The sequence below is a fragment of the Lolium perenne genome, chromosome 4 (assembly GCF_019359855.2).
Source record: "Lolium perenne isolate Kyuss_39 chromosome 4, Kyuss_2.0, whole genome shotgun sequence".
NCBI classification, from domain to species: domain Eukaryota; kingdom Viridiplantae; phylum Streptophyta; class Magnoliopsida; order Poales; family Poaceae; genus Lolium; species Lolium perenne.
Window position 1 is genome coordinate 127,201,613 of NC_067247.2, and position 21,043 is coordinate 127,222,655.

Below are 21,043 nucleotides of genomic sequence, written 5' to 3' on the forward strand. Positions count from 1 at the left end.
GTGTGGTGTGGACTGTGGAGCATGTGCATCCGTGAAGCGTCTATCCAGTACACACACAGATGGTGGTGAGCCCTGGCATCGTGGAGCTGTCTTTTGTTTTTCAACTTTTCATGTCAATAACATATCTGCAAATGAAACTGGGATGAAATTCCAACATAGACAGAAACTCAACAAATCGATTTAAAGAAGTTGTGTACTAATACATACTACATCCATTCATAAATAAGTGTCTCAACTTTGGCTAAATACATATGTAGCTAGCCACACCTTAGTTATAGATGCATCCATTTGTTGATAAAATTGTGACACTTAGTGTAGAACAGAGGGAGTATAATCTGATGTCCTTGCTCGTGAATGTGAAATGAAACTGAGCAAAGGGTTTGGGAGAGGTGCCCTCATCACGTCTAGCAGTGCAGCCACCGCCGCAAGGTAGGCTGCTAATTTGACAATGGTGCCTAGCCAGCTACGAGTTCGTACACGAAAGGCTACAAAAGGTTGCTAGGGTTAACAAAGCAAGCAGGAGAGGCCTACTGCTACAGTCCATGATATGCTACCATGAGCAGCAGTCCAAATGATTGATGTTCCTGCCTTGTACACACGGTATCGCTCGTTCATCTCAACTGAACCTAGCAAAAATATACTAGTGGTATCGGTCACCGGCGTTGCTGATAACCTACATGATAATATCCATCGTTTTGCAGCTTTCTGGGCCATTTGATATGTTCCTAAGGACCACACACCATACATACGTTGAGGAACAGGAGTACGCTAGCCTTGCTGTTTTTAATCCTTTTCTAACAGACAACTTGGAACAGTAACGGCCAATCATTCTTTCCGTGCCTGCGTGCTGCTAATCTTGCGAGCAAGGCCACCAAATACAGATATATTTTTCCTTTGATCTTCCTGGTAGATTTCTGGTGCTCAACGTATCCCTAGTCATATGCACCACAGAAAATCAGACTTGCTTTTTGGTGTAAAATGTTGGTCCACCTTCATAAAATTTTCTGGCGCAAATACGGCATGCCCAATTTTTTTTTTCTCGATAAAACTACATAACTTGGCATAGCTAGGCAGTTGGAAGATGGATTTAGCTGTTAAAATAGAACTATAGATAGCAATAGCATCACGGTCTTACAAACATATTAATGTAGATTTTGAATAAATATGGATACATATCTTCAAAAGTTCAAAAGAACTCTCACCTGGCCAACCAACACAATTCCTTTAATTTGCTCCAATACCACATCCATCGTTAGGTCGTAAAGGAGATGAAGACGAAGCTTTTATCTATGCAAAAAAGAGGGGTGCCGTGTTTGCTTCTCTTATCTCTTCAATAATTCTAACTCAAAATTTTCAAATCCACTTCGAAATTTTAGCGATGCGCGAAGGAGGGAAATTTTTACTGGAGAAGGTTTTGGCGGAAACTGGCGAGTGACCGGTGACTATGAACAAAATGATTCATGTTTGTATGTATGATTTCAGAACAAGGAAAGATATCGAAAGGCAGGATGACTTGTTGAACAAAAGCCAGATTAGAAACACACATGTGTCCTTAATTTTCCTCCTACAACTGGTCAAATCAAAATCCCAAGGTGGTCCAAGAATCACCCTGGCCACTCTTTGGATCCGCCCATGAGGGCATCTCCAGCGGCGCGACGCAAACGGTCAGCGACCGTTTGCGTCCGCTTTGGTCGTAAATGCGTCTGGCACCCTCTCCAGCGGCACGACGCAAAGTGACCGAGCCGTCCGCGGAGACGCAAACCTGGCCCAAATATGCGGCAGGTTTGCGTCTCGGCGACGGCTGCGCGACGCGCAAAGTGTCCGCTGCGGTCTCCACCGGGCCCGCTGGCGGCGAGCACATGGAGGGCATCGCTTCCGCGGCCATCGCTTCCGCGGTCAGCGCTTCGCGTGCGCGCGCCGCCATGAATGCCGTAGCTTCCTGTTCTGCGCGTGCACCGGCGGGCGGCGGGCTGGGCCTGCGCCGCCTTCAATGGCATCGTATCCCGTGCGCGGCCGCCCTTAAAAGTCCAGCGGCCGCGTTGCTCCTTCGCCCACAGCTCCACTCGCACCACAACCGCCCCTGCGCCATGGGGAAGAAGAACGACTTCGAGGCCTCCGGCAGCGGCATCAAGAAGGTGCCGCTCCCCGTCACGGTGGGGAGGCTCATGCACGGCAGATGGGTGCCGTGCGACGCCTGGTCCGGCGTGCAGCTGCCTGGCGGCTGGCGGCTCAGCTGCCGCCGGGTGCCCATCCCTCCGATACTGCGCGCGAGCCTGAGCGGACCAAGGAGATCCGGCGCAGGAGGCGATATCTGCTGGAGGACCTCCGCGCCGATCCGGCGTACGCCATCGACTCGGAGAGTTGGCGTACGTACCTGTCCACGGAGACGGACAGCAGACGACGGGCTGGCTTCATGGGCGACAGGGATTATCCCTTTGGCCCTGCACCGCCGGCTCGTCGTCAGCAGGCGCCGACGCGTCGTCAGCAGGCGCCGACGCGACGTGAGCAGCCGCAGCACAACGACCGCGAGGACGAGGACGACGACGACGAAGCCTACGCCGTCTACGACGACGACGACGACTACATCGAGGCGCTCGCGTACCATAGCGAGGAGGTGAAGGACGACAGCGACGACTACGTCGGCCTCGTCTTCCATGAATGGCAGCAGGCCATGGCGGAGGGCCGGAACTTCGAGTTCCCGGACAACATGACGGACGACGAGATGGCCAAGCTCGGCCTCCTCGTCTCCGAGTACGACGCGCCGGTGCAACCGCCGTTGCCCCGCTACGCCACCGCTGTCATGCCGCCTGGCCTGTCCGCCGATGAAGCCCTTCGACAGGCGCTTCTGGACTCGGCGGCGCCTCCTCCACCGCCGCCACAGCCTTGGGCGCCTCCCCCACCGCCGCCACAGCCTTATGGCTGGGCTCCTCATCCGCCGCCACAGCCGCAGCCCTGGGCGCCTCCACCGCCGCCTCAGCCGCAGCCTCCTCAACCTCGAGCACCGCCATCGCGCCCGGCGTACGCTCCCCCGGATGGCTACTGGCCGTGGGACGTACCGGAGATCATCTTGCTCGACAGCGACGAGGAGCAGCACGGCGACGATGCGCAGCAGTAGGCGTTTTAGGTTTTTTTTTTTATGTTTTCAAGTATGTAAGTTATGTTTCAGTTTTTGTAAATTATGTTTCAGTTCAAAAAAAGATTTGTCCTAAAAAAAATGCGTCGTGCCGCTGGAGCCACCCCCGACGCAAACGGACGCGCGGTCGTTTTCGACCAAAAACAAACGGATGCGCGGACGCTAAAATACGTCGCGCCGCTGGAGATGCCCTGAGAACATCATAAGATCATGCATGGCAGCAACTAGAATACCTTTTAACATGGTTTTAGAATCATTATTACGAGTCATTGGGGTTTGACATCGTCGCTTATTTGTTCAGGCTTGAAGCAATGAGGTAGCAGATGTCTAGGGATACTCTGGTCTCCAGCGGCACTACGCAGACACAGCCGGCATATATGATATGTCTTCGCGTTGCTCTTAGCCTCTCTAGATCAGTACAGATGAGGAGATGTAGAGGAGCAGTTAAGAAAATAGAGAACTTGGTCAGATCGATCGTCGTCAGGCTTTTCCCGTTGCTCTTAACCTCTCTAGATCAGTACAGATGAAGAGATGTAGAGGAGCAGTTAAAAAAATAGAGAACTTGGTCAGATCGATTGTTGCAGGCTTTTCACCCTTTTATATGATGCAGTGCAACAGGAGACCAAAGTATCAAGTTGGTTTTGGCATCCCTGATCAGGACCCTTAGTGCCTGTTTGTTTGGGCTGCAGCTGAACGAGAAGCAGTTGGAGCTGGTAGGATCTGAGAAGCAGCTGGAGCTGGACAGCTGGTGAAATGTAAAAATGTTGTTTGGCATCCTGCTTCTAGGACGGCTGGTGGACATGCAGCTGGCGATGATTGTCCGAAATACCCTTATATGCTGAAGATGATGTACAAGTATTTCGATGTATTACACTAATTATGACAATATGCTTATCACTTTGTTAAGCATTATTTTCTACTTGGTAATAGAATATTATAATAAATAAAATTAGACCATGATAAATACATTAGATTTTTCATAGTAAACTTTCATGGTCAATATTACCGGAGGTCCAACATTTGCCTATGATACACCGGGCCACAAAAGAAAACAAGATTCATTTGTATGTTTTTGGGCATGTAGTTTTCATTTTTCATAGTAAACTTTCATGGTCAAGATTACAGGAAGATTTCTTTCAGCAGGTTAGGGCGCGGGCAGCGACGTGGAGGAGACGGGCTGGTGGCAGCCGGCGACGTGGAGGAGGAGGGCTGGTGGCGGCCGGCGACGTGGAGGAGGCGGACGAGCTGTGAGCGGCGGCCGTCGTGGAGGATTCGTCTGGGGGGCGCGCGTCGCCGGTGGCTGGAGGCGGACGAGCGGCGAGGTGGGAGAGGCATGCAGGGATGCGGCGGGAGAGGCCTGCAGGGGTTCGGCGGGAGAGGTCGGCCGCACGGCGGGAGAGACCTGGGGTGCGGAGGGAGACGCCGGCGGTGCGGCGGGAGACGCTGGCGGCGGCGGCGCGGTAGCAGAGGCCGGCGGCGGCTCGAACCCTAGCGGGAGCATGTGCGGTCGGGTAACGGGGTGGTATTTGGGGGATTTTTCTGAAGAGGTTTGCTTATATATACACGGTGGCATTTTGTCCGTAAATTCATAGACATCTGGTGGCATGAGTTAGGGGAAGGGTTTACCAGCTGCGGGAAGCTGCGGAAGTTCCTTCGGAGGTGCTTGTGGGCTTGTAGTATAAAATAGACAAGCACTTGTAGAAGCTTGGACCTAAAAGTTAGGTGTTTGTCTGGGGTTGTGCTTCTAGGGGTCCAAAAGCAGTACAAGCTCAAGCTCCAGCCCAAACAAACAGGCCCTTAGTAAGAAAGGGTTTTGCTTCAGTGTCTCCCCTTTGCAAACTTTGGCCTCCCGTGAACAGCCAGGATCTCTCAATACTTTTTTGTTGGCTAACTTATCCCCTCAATTTTAATGGTGGTGGGAGCGGAGGGGGGATATCGAAGCTCACCTCACTGAGAAAAGGTACTAGCCGTTTATCCTGTGGGTGCCCTATTTTATCTAAACGTTATGTTTTCTCTTTCTCTTCTAGCTACTCCTATCTGTTAAAACTGACGGTTCAATCCGACGTAAAAAATCGCTCGTAGGAAAGGCGTAGGAACCTGAAAAAATTGGAGTTGAAGCCAAGTTCTCGAGGACAAATAAGCAAAGCAAGCTAAGGTGAACCGTAGAAACAACTGCTAGCATCGATCTGTGCTGCACATAGTCTTGTCTGCGAAGTACACGGACGGCAGCTAGCTAGCATGCTGAAAAGCTGCTGCGTGTTCCGGGTGATTGTTCCAGAGGTGCGCGTGTTTAACTCTTTAACATGATGCGTGCTGCGCTGCTCAGTCCTGCTTAACCATCAGCGGCTCAGATGCGTGGTTCAATGCATTCTGCATGCGGCAACATGGCGATCCGCTGGCATTTGTCGAGGCTAGAGAGAATGATTAGGCCAGACAGGGGACGAGTCGACAGCATAGCAGTTCTGGAACTAGCTGACGGCCAGGGATCATCCATTCCGTTGCCGCTTTACGGAATGGACGGCGGGGCGTGCGTCGGCCGCCTGCCGTGCCAGCATCCAATGCTGGTGGCAGCAAACCACCACGGGCTCTGCTCTTCCTCTTGTTTGCGTGGCTCCGTCGCGTAGCATACTGCCCTGCAAAATCGTCAGTTCTCACTGGTCAGACATTCAACATTTTCATCGCATAGTGTAGCTCCAATGATCCAAATCGGACTCGAAATGTGTTTGTTTGTCTGTTTTGGTAGGGTGGACAGGCGACCGGCCCATGTCGGCCTGTTCCAGTCCATGTCACCTGAACGGCCTGACCCATTTGATCTGGGCTGTCTGCTCTCTTTTTTTTAAAAAAAAAGCAGCTTTGCTTCATTCTAGATTTTTTAAGACAAGATAGTCCTTACAAAATGGGGATTATTTCCCCTAAACTCTTTGCTCCCGCTATTACCCACAATCGGGTTTCTCTCTTAATGTTTTCAAAGATAAGTATGTGTGGAGCATGCATGTTGCGAAAAACCCTTGCATTCCGTTGGTTCCAAATTTCCCATATGATAAACAAAGAGTAGGAGGCGATGGCTTTGCGGTTTGGAGTGGCGTCGATTGTCATGTAGTCCCACCACATCTTGATGGAGAGATCAGCCCATTGGTTTGGAAGGATATCGGGAATGCCCAACCAATCCCTAATGGAGTTCCAAAGGCACACAGTGAAGTAGCAATGGATGAAAAGGTGTCTAACCGATTTCGTCACTTGCTTGCAAAGTGGGCACAAGCCACAGTTTGGCCAACCACGCCTTTTTAGGCGGTTCGCGGTCCAAATCCTATTTTGCGTGAGAAGCCATGCGAAGAACTTAACCTTAGGAGGAGCACAATCCTTCCACGTCGTCTTGTGTAAAGAGGATAAAGTGGAGTCAAGGAATTGCAATGCATAGTGCTGGAATTCTGGGCATTTGGCTTTTGGCCCATGGCCCATTATCAAATTCTGAAACTCACATGGCCCATTCCAATAATCAGTGGCAGCACTAGTGGGGGCTAAAGTTTAGTCCCACATTGCTAGTTGGGAGAGAGTTGGAGTGGTATATAAGGTGGGTTGTTCTAGTCCTAGTAAGTGAGTGAGAAGAGAGAGAGCCCTCGCGCACTCCTCCTCCTCCGCCGCCCGCCTCGACTCGCCACGCCACGCCTCGACTCGTCACGACGCGCCGCGCCGCGGGTTGCGGGAATCTCGCCGAGCCGAGCTTATCTTTTTTGCTGTTTGGGAAATTAATTGTGTAATCAATTTCGAGTCATTAACGGACGCGTTACTCAACCGTTTTGCCTTCCGGTTTTCTGGATCGTGGCTGTGCCGACTCGGACGTGGGCTGCGCCCCACGACCTTCCCGAACCGCACCATATAAGCGCGGACGCCAACCCTAGTCGGTACCAGACGCACATGCGACTACCTGTTTCCAGTTCATTGCGCCGCCGCCTTCGTCTTCCTCATACCGTCCGTCGGCGTGCACCGACTGTCGGGACAGTAGGCCTCCGGAACCCTGCCTCTCGTGAACCTGTACGGGTGAGGCGCAATCAGGTTTTTGGGGAGCGCTCAGGCGCGACTACTGGCATCACGACGTCGTCATCGGACGACGAGTTCCTCCACACCGACAACTTCTTCCCGGACCTCAACGACTTCTTCGACAACCTCAACATGGGCGACAACGACGCTGCTGTGAAGTATGTGATCTTGTCGTTTCTCTTTCAGTTTCTGGTAGAGTTCTTTCTTCTAGTTTTTGTGGTAGATGCGATCGGTTTATCTTGTTTAGATGTGATCTGTTCATCTATCTTACTAGTCTGCACGATTAGTTTATTTGTTGTTTTCGTATTCATGATTTATCAATTACTCGTACGGATTATTTCATATGGATATTTGCTTATATATTCAACAATCCAAAAACCTGATTATAGGCAAATCAATTCAAGTAGCGTTGCTGCCGCTACTCGACCTCCCCTCTTTGATGGTATGCATTACAAGAGGTGGCGCACAAAGGCAGTCCTATGGTTTACAAACCTAGGCTGTTTTAGCGCCACAGATGCTAGACCTGAGGGGCCTCTTTCTGCAGAGGAGTAGGAAAAGTTTGAGAAGGTCGACGCCATGTTTAAGGCGGCCTTGTTCAACATTCTTGGGGACAACATTGTTGACCCGTACATGGCTTTCGACCATGGTAAAGATGCGTGGGATGCGGTCGAGGCCAAATTTGCGGTATCGGACGCTGGCACTGAATTGTATGTCATGGAGCAATACTATGACTACAGGATGACTGATGAGCGCTCCGTGGTTGAGCAGGCTCATGAGATTCAGTCACTTGCCAAAGAACTCGAGCAGTTTAAGTGTACCTTACCGGACAAATTTGTGGCCGGTGGCATTATTGCCAAGCTTCCTCCTTCGTGGAGGAATTTTGCTACTTTTTTGAAACATAAGAGACAAGAGTTTTCCATTTCGGATCTCATTGGCTCGCTTCATGTGGAAGAGAAGGCGAGAGCAAAGGACACACGCACTCGTAGTTTTGAGGGAGGTTCTAGTGCCAATGTGGTACAGAAGAAAAACTTCCAATCTCACAAGTCTAAGAATAAGAATAATGGAAAAGGCAAGTTTGACGAGAAGAACAAAGCCTCTAACTCAACCAACTTCAAGAGGAAGACTCCTTATAAGAAGAAAGGGAACTTCCATGTTTGTGGCACTCCTGGATATTGGGCTCCTGATTGCCCAGAACGCCATGATCGGCGTGGGAACAGCGGCAAGTCCGCAAATGTTGTTATTGGTGTTGATACTGAGATGAAGGACGTTGGGTATGGTATTTCTCCTACTGTCCTTTCAGTATGTAATTCTCCTGATTGGTGGATAGACACCGGAGCCAATACACATGTATGTTCTGATGTCTCTATGTTTTCTTCTTATCAGGTCGCAAGGACTTCCTCCGTGCTGATGGGAAACGGCTCACGTGCTTCTGTTCGTGGTGTTGGTACGGTGGATCTGAAGTTTACTTCAGGAAAGACCATCCAGCTGAAGAATGTGCAACACGTTCCCTCCATTAATAAGAATCTCGTTAGCGGATCGCTTTTATGTCGAGATGGTTTTAAGTTGGTTTTTGAGTCCAATAAAGTTGTAATTTCCAAGTGTGGACAATTTGTTGGAAAGGGTTATGTGTGCGGAGGCTTATTCCGCTTATCTTTGTCAGACTTATGTACTCAAATTATTAATCATGTTTGCAATGACAGTGAGTCCGATATTTGGCATTCACGACTTTGTCATATTAATTTTGGGTGCATGACGCGGCTAGCGAATATGAATATAATTCTGAAATTTGCTATTGTCAAGAAATCCAAGTGCCAAGTATGTGTGCAAGCTAAGCAACCACGTAAGTCTCACAAGACTGCGGAGTCAAGAGACTTGGCACCATTGGAGCTTATACATTCGGATCTTTGTGAAATGAATGGTGAATTGACAAAAGGAGGGAAAATATACTTCATGAATTTAATTGATGACTCTACTCGATATTGTTATGTGTATCTCCTGAAATCTAAAGATGAAGCTCTTAATCACTTCAAAATCTTTAAAGCTGAAGCAGAAAACCAACTTGATCGAAAGATCAAGCGGCTAAGGTCTGATCGTGGTGGAGAGTATTTTTCCAACGAGTTTGATTCTTTTTGTGCGGAACATGGTATTATCCATGAGAGGACACCTCCCTATTCACCTCAGTCAAATGGGGTGGCCGAAACAAAGAACCGTACTCTAACTGATTTGGTTAACGCCATTTTAGATACATCGGGTCTATCCAAGGCATGGTGGGGGGAGGCGATATTGACTGCGTGTCATGTCCTAAACCGTGTCCCCACAAAGAACAAAACTATTACTCCTTTTGAGGAATGGGAAAGGAAAAGGTTGAAACTCTCTTACCTACGAACTTGGGGTTGTATGGTGAAAGTAAATGTGCCAATACCCAAGAAGCGCAAGCTTGGACCAAAAACCGTGGATTGTGTTCTTCTGGGATATGCATTTCATAGCATTGGCTACAGATTTTTGATAGTAAAATCTGAGGTATTCGACATGCATGTTGGTACAATTATGGAGTCGAATGATGCAATTTTCTTTGAGGATATTTTTCCTATGAAAGAAACGTCTAGCTCATCAATTCAGGAGATGCCCAGTTCATTGCTGTCCACAACTGGCGCGTGGTTGACGTGGGAGGTTTGATGGCGGTTGACGGGCTTGATGGAGTGTCTTGATTCGTCCCCGGCAACGGCGCCAGAAAAGTGCTTGATGTCTACGTGTGCTTCTATTCTTGTAGACAGTGTTGGGCCTCCAAGAGCAGAGGTTTGTAGAACAGCAACAAGTTTCCCTTAAGTGGATCACCCAAGGTTTATCGAACTCAGGGAGGAAGAGGTCAAAGATATCCCTCTCAAGCAACCCTGCAATCACGATACAAGAAGTCTCTTGTGTCCCCAACACACCTAATACACTTGTCAGATGTATAGGTGCACTAGTTCGGCGAATAGATAGTGAAATACAAGTAATATGGATGTATATGAGTGGTAATAGCAATCTGAATAAAATATGGTAGCGAGTAAACATGCAACAGAACAGTAAATAAGCGGTGTTTGCAGTATTGGAAACAAGGCCTAGGGATCATACTTTCACTAGTGGACACTCTCAACATTGATCACATAATAAATAAGTTCTCTTCCTTTGTGCTACATATACTCTTGTTTGATAATGAACACCATTCGTTGTGTAGGGCTACAAGAGCATCTCAATGCCGGAGTTAACAAGCTCCACAACATTCGGTATTCATGTTTAAGTAACCTTTAGAGCATAATAGATCTTTGCAATTTAAACCGAGTACTAACATAGCATACACACTGTCACCTTTACACTATGAAGGGGGAATAGATCACATCAATACTATCATAGTAATAATTAACTACATAACCTACAAGAGATTATGATCATAACCTATGCCAAGAACTACACGATGCACACACTGTCACCATTACACTGTGAAGGAGAAATAGACTACTTTAATAACATCACAAGAGTAGCACATAGACTAATAGTGATACAAAGCTCATATGAATCTCAATCATGTAGGCAGCTCATGAGATCATTGTATTGAAGTACATAGGAGAGAGATTAACCACATAGCTACCGGTACAGCCCTTAGCCTCGATGGAGAACTACTCCCTCCTCATGGGAGACAGCAGCGGTGATGAAGATGGCGGTGGTGTCGATGGAGATGCCTTCCGGGGGCACTTCCCCGTCCCGGCGGCGTGCCGGAATAGAGACTTCTGTCCCCCAGATCTTGGCTTCGCGATGGCGGCGGCTCTGGAAGGTTTCTCGTACCGTGGCTTTTCCGTATCAAAGATTTAGGTCAGGGAGCTTTAAATAGGCGAAGAGGCGGAGTCGGAGGGGCCACGGGGCCTCCTCACACTAGGGGGGCGCGCGCCCCCTTTGGGCCGCGCCGCCACCACGTGTGGGGCCCCCAGGGCTCCCCTCTGGTGCCTCTCCGGTGTTCTGGAAGCTTCGTGCAATTATAAGATGCTGGGCGTTGATTTCGTCCAATTCCGAGAATATTTCCTTACTAGGATTTCTGAAACCAAAAACAACAGAAAACAGGAACTGACACTTCGGCATCTCGTTAATAGGTTAGTTCCGGAAAACGCATCAAAACGATATAAAGTATGAATAAAACATGTAGGTATTGTCATAAAACTAGCATGGAACATAAGAAATTATAGATACGTTTGAGACGTATCAAGCATCCCCAAGCTTAGTTCCCACTCGCTCTCGAGTAGGTAAACAATAACAATGATAATTTCTGAAGTGACCTGCTACCAACATAATCTTGATCAACAATATTGTAAAGCATATGAGATGAATGCAGCGATTCAAAGCAATGATGAAGACAATGAGTAAACAACTGAATCATATAGCAAAGACTTTTCATGAATAGTACTTTCAAGACAAGCATCAATAAGTCTTGCATAACAGTTAACTCATAAGCAATAAATTCTTAGTAAAAGGCATTGAAGCAACACAAAGGATGATTAAGTTTCAGCAATTGCTTTCAACTTGTAACATGTATATCTCATGGATAATTGTCAACATCAAGCAATATAACAAGTGCAATAGGTAAACATGTAAGAATCAATGCACACAGTTGACACAAGTGTTTGATTCTAAGATAGAAGGAATAGGTAAACTGACTCAACATAAAGTAGAAGAATGGCCCTTCGCAGAGGGAAGCATGGATTACTATTTTTGTGCTAGAGCTTTTCATTTTGAAAACATAGAAATAATTTTGTCAACGGTAGTAATAAATCATATGTGTTATGTATAAGATATCTTATAAGTTGCAAGCCTCATGCATAGAATACTAATAGTGCCCGCACCTTGTCCTAATTAGCTTGGATTAACACAGATTATCATTGCATAACATATGTTTCAACCAAGTGTCACAAAGGGGTACCTCTATGCCGCCTGTACAATGGTCTAAGGAGAAAGTTCGCATTGGATTTCTCGCTTTTGATCATTCTCAACTTAGACACCCATACCGGGACAACATAGACAACAGATAATGGACTCCTCTTTTAATGCTTAAGCATTCAACAACAAATAATATTCTCATAAGAGATTGAGGTTTTGTGTCCAAACTGAAACTTCCACCATGATTCATGGCTTTAGTTAGCGGCCCAATCTTCTTCTCTAACAATTTGCATACTCAAACCAATTGATCATGAAAATCGCCCTTACTTCAGACAAGACGAACATGCATAGCAACTCACATGATATTCAACAAAGGTAAAAGTTGATGGCGTCCCCTGAAACATGGTTACCGCTCAACAAGCAACTTATTAAGAAATAAGATACATAAGTACATATTCTTCACCACAATAGTTTTTAAGGCTATTTTCCCATGAGCTATGTATTGTAAAGGCAAAGAATAGAATTTTAAAGGTAGCACTCAAGTAATTTACTTTGGAATGGCAGAGAAATACCATGTGGTAGGTAGGTATGGTGGACACAAATGGCATAGTTTTTGGCTCAAGGATTTTGATGCACGAGAAGTAATCCCTCTCAATACAAGGCTAGGCTAGCAAGGTTGTTTGAAGCAAACTCAAGTATAAAACGGTGCATCAAGACTCACATATGAACATATTGTAAGCATTATAAGACTTTACATCGTCTTCCTTGTTGTTCAAACACCTTAACCAGAAAATATCTAGACTCTAGAGACCAATCATGCAAACCAGATTTTAACAAGCTCTATGTAGTTCTTCATTAATAGGTGCAAAGTACATGATGCAAGAGCTTAAACATGATCTAAATGAGCACAACAATTGCCAAGTTTCAAATTTTTCAAGACATTATACCAATTACCACATGCAGCATTTTCTGTTTCCAACCAAATAGCAATGAACGAAGCAGTTTCAACCTTCGCCATGAACATTAAGAGTAAAGCTAAGAACACATGTGTTCATACGCAACAGCGGAGCGTGTCTCTCTCCCACACAAGCATGATAGGATCAGATTTATTCAAACAAAAACAAAAATAAAAACAAACAGACGCTCCAAGTAAAGTACATAAGATGTGACCGAATAAAAATATAGTTTCAAGAGAAGAAACCTGATAAGTTGTCGATGAAGAAGGGGATGCCTTGGGCATCCCCAAGCTTAGATGCTTGAGTCTTCTTAAAATATGCAGGGATGAACCACTGGGGCATCCCCAAGCTTAAACTTTTCACTCTTCTTGATCATAGTATATCATCCTCCTCTCTTGACCCTTGAAAACTTCCTCCACACCAAACTCGAAACAAACTCATTGGAGGGTTAGTGCATAATCAAAAATTCACATGTTCAGAGGTGACACAATCATTCTTAACACTTCTGGACATTGCCCAAAGCTACTGGAAGTCAATGGAACAAAGAAATCCATCCAACACAGCAAAAGAGGCAATGCGAAATAAAAGGCAGAATCTGTCAAAACAGAACAGTCCGTAAAGACGAATTTTTTAGAGGTACTGGACTTACTCAGATGAAAATGCTCAAATTGAATGAAAGTTGCGTACATATCTGAGGATCACGCACGTAAATTGGCAGATTTTTCTGAGTTACGTACAGAGAACCCTGCCCAAAATCGTGACAGACAGAAAATCTGTTTCTGTGCAGTAATCCAAATCTAGTATGAACCTTGCTATCAAAGACTTTACTTGGCACAACAATGCAATAAAATAAGATAAGGAGAGGTTGCTACAGTAGTAATAACTTCCAAGACTCAATTATAAAACAAAATTGATGTAGTAAAATAAAAACATGGGTAATCTCCCAAGAAGTGCTTTCTTTATAGCCATTAAGATGGGCTCAGCAATTTTAATGATGCTCGCGCAAGAAATAAGAGTTAAAGCAAAAGAGAGCATCAAGAAGCAAGTAAGAAACAATTTTAAGTCTAACCCACTTCCTATGAAAAGGAATCTTGTAAATAAACAAATTCATGAAGCATAATGCAACAAGCATAGGAAGGTAAAACCAGTGTAACTTCAAGATTTTCAGCATGTAGAGAGGTGTTTTAGTAACATGAAAATTTCTACCACCATATTTTCCTCTCTCATAATAACTTTCAGTGGCATCATGAACAAACTCAACAATATAAGTATCACATAAAGCATTCTTATTCACATGCATAAAAGTATCATTACTCTCCACATAAGCATAATCAATTTTATTAGTTGTAGTGGGAGCAAATTCAACAAAGTAGCTATCATTATTATTCTCATCAAGTGTAGGAGGCATAGTATAATCATAATAAAATTTACTCTCCATAGTAGGCGGAACCAAAAGACCACTATCATTATAATCATCATAAATAGGAGGCATATCATAATCAACATAAACTTTCTCCTCAATACCCGGAGGACAAAAGAGATCATTTTCATCAAAACCGACCTCCCCAAGCTTAAATTCTTCCATATCATTAGCAACAATGGTGTTCAAAGAATTCATACTAATAACATTCCCATTAGCATGCATAAGTTCCATGGGTTTTTTAATTTTCTCTTCAAACACATCATGTCCTAATTCAAGATAAAGTTCATAAAGATCTCTCATTTTGTTGTTGTCTTCCATTAAGCCTTACTAGTGTAAAACAAGAGACAAAAAGATGCAATTGCAGGATCTAAAGGAAATACCTTCGAGCACTCACACACCGGCAACAGTGCTAGGAAATAGCCTAGTAGTCGGAGGATGTGAATACCTTTTACCTTACCTCCCCAGCAACGGCGCCAGAAAAGTGCTTGCTGTCCACAACTGGCGCGTGGTTGACGTGGGAGGTTTGATGGCGGTTGACGGGCTTGATGGAGTGTCTTGATTCGTCCCCGGCAACGGCGCCAGAAAAGTGCTTGATGTCTACGTGTGCTTCTATTCTTGTAGACAGTGTTGGGCCTCCAAGAGCAGAGGTTTGTAGAACAGCAGCAAGTTTCCCTTAAGTGGATCACCCAAGGTTTATCGAACTCAGGGAGGAATAGGTCAAAGATATCCCTCTCAAGCAACCCTGCAATCACGATACAAGAAGTCTCTTGTGTCCCCAACACACCTAATACACTTGTCAGATGTATAGGTGCACTAGTTCGGCGAAGAGATAGTGAAATACAAGTAATATGGATGTACATGAGTGATAATAGCAATCTGAATAAAATATGGCAGCGAGTAAACATGCAACAGAACAGTAAATAAGCGGTGTTTGCAGTATTGGAAACAAAGCCTAGGGATCATACTTTCACTAGTGGACACTCTCAACATTGATCACATAATAAATAAGTTCTCTTCCTTTGTGCTACATATACTCTTGTTTGATAATGAACACCATTCGTTGTGTAGGGCTACAAGAGCATCTCAATGCCGGAGTTAACAAGCTCCACAACATTCGGTATTCATGTTTAAGTAACCTTTAGAGCATAATAGATCTTTGCAATTTAAACCGAGTACTAACATAGCATACACACTGTCACCTTTACACTATGAAGGGGGAATAGATCACATCAATACTATCATAGTAATAATTAACTACATAGCCTACAAGAGATTATGATCATAACCTACGCCAAGAACTACACGATGCACACACTGTCACCATTACACTGTGAAGGAGGAATAGACTACTTTAATAACATCACAAGAGTAGCACATAGAATAATAGTGATACAAAGCTCATATGAATCTCAATCATGTAAGGCAGCTCATGAGATCATTGTATTGAAGTACATAGGAGAGAGATTAACCACATAGCTACCGGTACAGCCCTTAGCCACGATGGAGAACTACTCCCTCCTCATGGGAGACAGCAGCGGTGATGAAGATGGCGGTGGTGTCGATGGAGATGCCTTCCGGGGGCACTTCCCCGTCCCGGCGGCATGCCGGAACAGAGACTTCTGTCCCCCAGATCTTGGCTTCGCGATGGCGGTGGCTCTGGAAGGTTTCTCGTACCGTGGCTTTTCCGTATCGAAGATTTAGGTCAGGGAGCTTTAAATAGGCGAAGAGGCGGAGTCGGAGGGGCCACGGGGCCTCCTCACACTAGGGGGGCGCGCCCCCCCTTTGGGCCACGCCGCCACCACGTGTGGGGCCCCCAGGGCTCCCCTTTGGTGCCTCTCCGGTGTTCTGGAAGCTTCGTGCAATTATAAGATGCTGGGCGTTGATTTCGTCCAATTCCGATAATATTTCCTTACTAGGATTTCTGAAACCAAAAACAGCAGAAAACAGGAACTGGCACTTCGGCATCTCGTTAATAGGTTATTTCCGGAAAACGCATCAAAACGATATAAAGTATGAATAAAACATCTAGGTATTGTCATAAAACTAGCATGGAACATAAGAAATTATAGATACGTTTGAGACGTATCATTCATCTACTCAGGAACTATTTCCTGAACCTACCATGGCTATAGAACACTTTGATAATCATGTGGAGGATGACAATGAAGCTCCCAAAAGGAGCAAGAGACAGAGGACTGCAAAGTCCTTTGGTCATGATTTCATTGTGTACCTCGTGGATGATACTCTCACTTCTATTTCAGAAGCCTATGCATCTCAGGATGCTGACTACTGGAAGGAAGCTGTCCGTAGCGAGATGGATTCCATCTTAGATAATGGAACTTGGGAGGTTACTGATCGTCCTTATGGGTGCAAACCTGTAGGATGCAAGTGGGTGTTCAAGAAAAAGCTTAGGCCCGATGGTACTATTGAAAAGTACAAGGCACGACTTGTGGCCAAGGGTTATACTCAGAAAGAAGGCGAAGACTTCTTTGATACATACTCACCTGTAGCTCGACTAACCACTATACGAGTACTACTTTCCTTGGCTGCCTCACATGGTCTTCTCGTTCATCAAATGGATGTTAAGACTGCTTTCCTAAATGGAGAGCTTGAAGAGGAAATTTATATGGAGCAGCCTGATGGATTTGTAGTAGATGGTCAAGAAGGAAATGTGTGTAAATTACTGAAGTCTTTGTATGGGCTTAAGCAAGCGCCTAAGCAGTGGCATGAGAAGTTTGAAAGAACTTTAACAGCTGAAGACTTTGTTGTAAACGAAGCTGACAAGTGTGTATACTATCGCCATGGTGGGGGCGAGGGAGTTATTCTTTGTCTCTATGTCGATGACATATTGATATTTGGGACCAACCTTACTGTGATTAAGGAGGTCAAGGAGTTCTTATCTCGTTGTTTTGAGATGAAGGACTTGGGAGTAGATGATGTGATCTTAAACATCAAGCTGCTGAAGGATGATGATGGTGGGATTACATTGCTTCAGTCCCACTATGTGGAAAAGATCCTGAGTCGCTTCGGGTATAGCGACTGCAAATCTTCTCCAACGCCTTATGATCCTAGTGTGATAATTCGAAAGAATAAAAGAATTGCTAGAGATCAATTGCGATATTCGCAGATCATTGGCTCGCTTATGTATTTAGCCAGCGCCACGAGGCCTGTCATCTCCTTTGCTGTAAGTAAACTCAGCCGTTTTGTGTCTAGACCTGGAGATGTTCATTGGCATGCTCTTGAGAGAGTTTTGCGCTATTTGAAAGGCAATGCGAGTTATGACATTCACTATACTGGGTATCCAAGGGTACTTGAGGGTTATAGTGATGCAAATTGGATATCTGATGCTGATGAGACTAAGGCCACGAGTGGTTATTTGTTTACACTTGGAGGTGGCGCTGTTTCCTAGAAGTCTTGCAAGCAGTCCATCATTACGAGGTCAACTATGGAAGCAGAACTCACAACATTAGACACAACCACTGTTGAAGCAGAGTGGCTTCGTGAGCTTTTGATGGACTTACATGTGGTTGAGAAACCAATACCCGCTATTCCTATGAACTGTGATAATCAAACTGTGATTGTCAAAGTAAACAGTTCTAAGGATAATATGAAGTCATCAAGGCATGTGAAGAGGAGACTGAAAACTGTCAGGAAAATGAGAAACTCCGGAGTTATAGCGTTGGATTACATCCATACGTCTAGAAACCTGGCAGACCCCTTCACAAAGGGACTATCACGAAATGTGATAGAAAGTGCATCGAGGGAGATGGGTATGAGACCCACACTATGAGCTGCCCACGATGGCAATCCACTCTATGTGATCGGAGATCCCGTGAATTAGAGCTGGGAGACAAGCTGTTGGTCAGCTGGGAGGAGAGTATATATCCCTATAGCAATTTTACCACTCCGTAAGATGCAATACTCTCCTAATCTGCATGGCAGGTTGATAATTATCTTAATGTGTTCTAAGTGGCTTATTTTAGCAGAGATGTTGTCCTGCAGAACATCTTTTGAAGAACACACCTATATGAGTCTGATTGTTAAACGTCACAATCTATGAGAGTTGGGTGCTCTCTAGTAAACTCATGAAAGGCCTTGAAGTATGACGTATAAGCTCCAAACCGCGAGGAAGCCTCACGGCAGCCTAGTATCGGTCTAGGCTTTGTATGAAGCTAGTGCGCAGAAAACTTGTAGTTCAAGGCATAGTCCACTATCCAAGTTGCAATCTAGTGTAATATGAAGCTTCAAGTGGAAGTTCAACTTAACAGTCTCCACGACATACCGGTATATAAAACAATGTTCTGGAAACTTACTGATGAGATGTGCCAATGAGAGTTTGTGGGGGATTGCTGGAATTCTGGGCATTTGGCTTTTGGCCCATGGCCCATTATCAAATTCTGAAACTCACATGGCCCATTCCAATAATCAGTGGCAGCACTAGTGGGGGCTAAATTTTAGTCCCACATTGCTAGTTGGGAGAGAGTTGGAGTGGTATATAAGGTGGGCTGTTCTAGTCCTAGTAAGTGAGTGAGAAGAGAGAGAGCCCTCGCGCACTCCTCCTCCTCCGCCGCCAGCCTCGCCTCGCCACGCCTCGCCTCGTCACGACACGTCACGACGCGCCGCGGGTTGCGGGAATCTCGCCGAGCCGAGCTTATCTTTTTTTGCTGTTTGGGAAATTAATTGTGTAATCAATTTCGAGTCATTAACGGACGCGTTACTCAGCCGTTTTGCCTTCCGGTTTTCTGGATCGTGGCTGTGCCGACTCGGACGTGGGCTGCGCCCCACGACCTTCCCGAACCGCACTATATAAGCGCGGACGCCAACCCTAGTCGGTACCAGACGCACATGCGACTACCTGTTTCCAGTTCGTTGTGCCGCCGCCTTCGTCTTCCTCATCCCGTCCGTCGGCGTGCACCGACTGCCGGGACAGTAGGCCTCCGGAACCCTGCCTCTCGTGAACCTGTACGGGTGAGGGGCAATCAGGGTTTTGGGGAGCGCTCAGGCGCGACTACTGGCATCACGACGTCGTCATCGGACGACGAGTTCCTCCATACCGACAACTTCTTCCCGGACCTCAACGACTTCTTCGACAACCTCAACATGGGCGACAACGACGCTGCTGTGAAGTATGTGATCTTGTCGTTTCTCTTTCAGTTTCTGGTAGAGTTCTTTCTTCTAGTTTTTGTGGTAGATGCGATCGTTTTATCTTGTTTAGATGTGATCTGTTCATCTATCTTACTAGTCTGCACGATTAGTTTATTTGTTGTTTTCGTAGTCATGATTTATCAATTACTCGTACGGATTATTTCATATGGATATTTGCTTATATATTCAACACATAGGCACACTTGGCCGAATATTTTCTATTTGCCGTGAGCTTCTAAGAGATATCATGGTCAACCTCCTCATTTTACTTCCTTTGCCGAGCAAAGAAAAGCCCTCTCGATTTTATTGATGAACTTGATGGTGCCCGGCGGTATGACAAGCTGTGTCTTCTGTTTTCTTCCCGTTATCATCATTTTGACCATTTTTAAGAATAACAGCAGGATAAATTGGCACTACTGGGCAATTCTATTAGCGCCGGCACACATCATACGTACCAAAAAAAGATATCGCACAGAACTGGAGTTGAAGCCAAGAAGTTCTCGAGGACAAGAAGCAAAGCAAGCTAAGCTGAACCGTAGAAACACCTGCTCTGCTAGGATCAGAGCTTCGCAGAGCCTTCTTGTCTGCCAAGTACATGGGCGGAAACTAGCTAGAAAAGCTGTTGCGTGCGTAGTGCTCGATCCATTGTTTCAGAGAAGCGCGTGTATTAGCACGATTGGAGTTGGAGCTCTCCCTGCGTGCTGCGATGCTAATTCCTGCTTAACCAGGCTAGCAGCAGCGTCAAACTTTGCGGTGCAGTCTGAAGGCGGCAAACTGGGCTGCCGGTGCCTGGCATGCGTCGAGAGAATGATGAGGACAGACAGGGGACGGGGCAACAGAGATGCAGCTTCGGGACCAACTGGCGGGAAGAGATCATCGACCCTGTTGCCGCTTTACGAGATGGACGGCGGGGCGCGCGTCAGCAGGCCTGCCGTGCCAGCATCCAATGCCGGTGGAAGCAGGCTCCTCCTTGTTTGCGTTACCCTGCGAAATCTGGTCGTGGTGGTCAGTGCTCGCTGGTCAGATATCCAAATTTCAGGATAGTACACCGGACAAGGTAACACGGCAAAAGTTGTTCACTACCTCAAACTCACCATGGGCTATTAGATAATTAGATTAGATAATTAATTAACGCCTAAATATTTGAGCCAGAAAGTTTAGCTAGTCTCGAGACAGACAGTTCGGCTAGCCTAAAGACACGCTGCGCTGTCACGCCAACACCAGGCCGGGCCAGCAGGAGTGCGGCTGGTGCGGTTGCACAGGGCCCCAAATTTTGGGGGACCCCAAATTCTCGATTTGGCACAGGAGGGATGAAAAAGGGAGGAGTAGCGACTGCCGCCCCCGGTCTCCCGCGGCCGAGCAGCATACTTGACTACCTGTTCTTACCTAGCCTCCAGCCGCCAAGGGGATTAGCGCCATGCCGCCATGGACGGGTGGCTTGAA

At 46.2% G+C, this 21,043-nt stretch overlaps 1 pseudogene; it reads left to right on the forward strand.

The window, feature by feature from the left end:
• The first annotated feature begins 7,480 nt into the window (after positions 1-7,480).
• LOC139839106 (uncharacterized) lies at positions 7,481-20,644 on the forward strand (annotated as a pseudogene).
• The last annotated feature ends 399 nt before the right edge of the window (positions 20,645-21,043 follow it).